This window comes from Tarenaya hassleriana, unplaced genomic scaffold (genome assembly GCF_000463585.1).
Source record: "Tarenaya hassleriana unplaced genomic scaffold, ASM46358v1 Cleome10, whole genome shotgun sequence".
In the NCBI taxonomy this organism is placed as follows: domain Eukaryota; kingdom Viridiplantae; phylum Streptophyta; class Magnoliopsida; order Brassicales; family Cleomaceae; genus Tarenaya; species Tarenaya hassleriana.
In genome coordinates this window covers 2607530-2611587 of record NW_010960188.1, presented here as the reverse complement: position 1 = coordinate 2611587, position 4058 = coordinate 2607530, and positions in this window count along the sequence as shown.

Below are 4058 nucleotides of genomic sequence, written 5' to 3'. Positions count from 1 at the left end.
CTTTCGGGAACGGACGGTCCGCGTGTATTTCTGGACCGTCCGTTCCGGGCTTCAGTTTTTCCGAAATTAAACCGAATTAGGGTTAAATCAACTTATAAGAAGGAGATTAAAAACCCTAATGAGATAAGAGACTTGAGGGCCGACTTTTGGCAGGATTCTAAGAGCTTTTGGTGAGATCCAAAGAGTTCAAGGAATTCCAAGTCTCGTTTTCTCAAAGCACAAAACCGAATAGCTGATTCGAGTCCTAGTAGACAAGTTCCAATCGTTGGAATCCATCCCGAGGTGTGGATACGTGTAGAGGGCAAGGCATTCTTCCTGCCTTTCGTGATCAGACGTGTTCTTCTATTGATACAGGTCCCGGATCGATTGAGGTAAGCGTTCTAACGTTTCTACGATTCATAGAAGCATGGTTCTAGGGTTTATTAAATTTTTGTTTTATATCCGCTGCGCAAACCCTAGAATCGATCTCTTAGGAATAGGATTCGCTCTAGAGATCCCAGGAAACCCAACATCTGGGGCAGATAAGGGGGTAGGGAGGCGAGTTGGTGTCTCCCTTTACAGGTTGGAAGGCTTAGGCAGCCGCTAGGCCCCTTTTTATCGTGTTTTTGTCGCGCCAATAAAGCAAGGTCGCCTAATATTTTCCTTCGCCTGGACTGATCGGTCCAGAGTCTGCACCGGTCGGTCCTGACCTCTTTTTTTTTCTCCGATCAGTCTCGCTATGGTTCAGACCGATTGGTCTACATGCTAGACCGATCGTTCTAGACATATTTTTCCTTCTTCTTGTCATTTTCTCGTCTTTTCTCATCTCGTTCACTCGGAGTGGATTTCCGGGCCTTTTTCCAACACTTTGTGATCCATTTCTTAAGGTTTAGTACCCGTTTATATAATTGTTCTCCTCCGAAATTAATTAAATATTCCAAATTGGATTCAGGTTATTACATAGATCAACATAAAAAGAATATATCAATACATTCAAATCATACTTATATTCACAATCACAATCCATATACAAAAAATCAGCTTCAAATAAATCAAATCACAATCCATCCATATACAAAAAACTATTTTCAGATCCTAATCCATCCATGTACAATTAGATCATAATCCATGTACGAAAAACCATCTTGAGATCCTAATCCATGTATAAAAAAATTATTTTCAAATCAAAATATCATAACAAACAATATCAACACTTTCAAACTTCAAAGTAAGGAATTTTTGTTTTTTTTTACTCCAGCTCCCAAATCAGCTCGCGAACTGACCGAGCTAGCTTGTTTGGGCTCGGCTCATGGCGAGGTGGTTCAGTCAGCCCATTTTTTATTTGGGTTTTCAATAGTTTTGGCTCGGCTCGATAAATAAGGAGCCAACCTCGAACTGGTTCGCAAACTCGGCTCGTTTTGACATCCTATTCTATCGGCTGATATGAGTACACGAATCAAGAAGCCTATTTTAAAGTAGTATGAACAAATAAATAGTTTTATATTATTGTCCACGAGACAAAAATAGAGGTTTTGGCTATATTTTTTATGTTTAGTTTCTTCGAAGTCCGATCCTTATCACTCCACTACATTTTATCGCAAAATGATATTGACCTGACCAAAATGGGCACTAGGAGGTAGGGTTGGGATTTTCGGTTCGGTTCTGTTGAATCGAGCCATACCAAACCGAAAAATGCGGTATTTTTTTTAATCGAATCGTCTAAAATTCTCGAACGTTAGTTTTTTAGAAAATCGAATTTTCTAGAACCGAATCGAATCGAAACGAATCGATTTTTAAAAAAAATCTTAAAAAGGTATATTTATTTTTTTATAAATACCGGAACATTTATTCCTTCAATTGGACCGGACCATTTCAATTTATAAAATTATACTTTTTTTATAAAGAATTATGGTATAAGCTTGTTTTCCCTTACTCTTATTAAAGCAAACATTTATTCCATCAACTTCTTTCAGAAAATGGGCGCACACTCATTCACGGACAACCAGGGTTTTGACCAGGTCCGCCGAAGTAGATGTAAGTTCTCCAGTTAGGATCATTACTCCCATGAGCTAAATTGTAACATTTCGCATCATCCTGGATGGCTTGATCGATCTCGGCATCCCTCTTGACATGATGCTCGTCGACTATAGAAATGTGGTCCATGTTGCACGACTTCTTGAACCCTTCCTCCGCGAAGTGGCCGCTTCCCATGTCGGTGTTCATGTGTCGGCCGCCTACTTTAAAGTTCAAGATCTCGCCTCCCCATTTGACGCCCGATGCAGAGCCCTTTAGATGCGACAAGATTGATTTCGGCCAATACCCGACACTCACATCATTCACTATGAGCCACCAATCTCCACTCTGGGGATCTTGCAAAACCATTACTTCTCTATATAGTTATATATGAAGTTTTTTTAAACGTGATTTTGGCCAAAGAGTCAAGATTTCTTTCTTTTTACCTTCATTATAAGTAGTGTGACCATAAATTGTTCGCCATCGTAGGTTGAAACTCGGTCAAAGGTAGCACCCGATCCCTTGGTTGGTTGGGACAAAACCGGAGCACAGGTGGTTGTAGCAGCCTGTTTTGTAACGATCAACCTGTTTTTTTTTTTGTTGAGTTTCCCATTTCATCATCATCACATGAGAATGGTTTATTAGCTACGTCGTTTGCCAATATGGGAAAATACGGGGAAATATTAGACCATGCTCAAGCAAACTTACGGTCCATAAAATAAAGAGACGGGGGTTGTCGTCGCCATACAATCTTGGATACACCTATGAACAAATGTTTTTGAATCATGGCTTGAGTCAGAGTCAGAATCATAAATGATTGGAGACATAAATGAAACAAGACCAACAGACAAAAACCTGCCAACCAGCTTCAAGGGAATTAAAATCCGGAGCATCAATGCCGCCCAAAATCCACATCTGAGCCAAACTAAACTCATCCCATTCTTGAACATATGGTTTCCACACGTTGATTGCGGCTTCTATTCCGTTATATATTCCTCCTACTCTCCCTCGAATTATGGCATACTGATGCAACAAGGGCCAATAACACTAACATACTTGAGGATTGAATGTTTGTGAAATTGCTAACAAAAATATATATACCTCATGTTTAGTGAGTTCATTATTTGCAGCTGGGTGAGATCCATAGTTACGGATGGCATTTGGATCCTTTTTCCCGTAACTTTCGATGGAGCCCCATCGTAAGAGATATTCCCTTGTTGTTCTTCTTATTGGAACAGTGTTTTCTGGGCATTTTCCACTCATTTGCCATAACTGAGTACTTATGTACCCCGATTGTTTTTTATCGTTTCTAAAAAGATCTTTTGGGATAAAACTCGGTCTCATCTATTTGGCATTTTCCCCATCCAAACGACACAAAAGAAATAATGTAAAATAAATAGCAAATCAATACTATATATAGAGAAAATATCAACAACAAAAAAAGATTCAAAGGGAGGAAAGCAAAACAACTTATAAAGAAAAAAAGTATATACCTGAATAGTGTGGTTCTTTAGTAAAGGATGATCAAACGCGAGTTGGTTGGTGATGTTAACACAATCAAATATATCTCCATCTAAACTCTGTTCAAACACCAACATGAAAAGTGATACACTAACATAATATAACATAATCGAAACATGAACATATCCCACGTCACGAAATCTATATATATGAATTAAGAAATTTTATAATTTATATATGTATGTGTACTTATATACATATACCTCGATGGATTTGACAGCGGGCTTATTGATTCGTTTCAAGTGTCTTTGAATCTCAACTTCTTGTAGTTCTGAATGCTCTCTCCTTCCGGAGGAGATCGTGATTACCAACGCCGTGATTACAAGAAACAACATCGAACTGACAGTCCGATGAAACATGAAGACATGAGAAGCCATTCAAAAAGATAATATCAAACGCTTTGTGATTGGTGCTATGTTCCCAATGCTTGGGATTGATATGCATAGAATTGGTTTATTTAATAGATTTTTTTTTTTGGAATCTTTGTCATTGGTGCTATGTCTCTTGAATTTGGATTATGGTTTCTATGTTTAATATATTTTTTT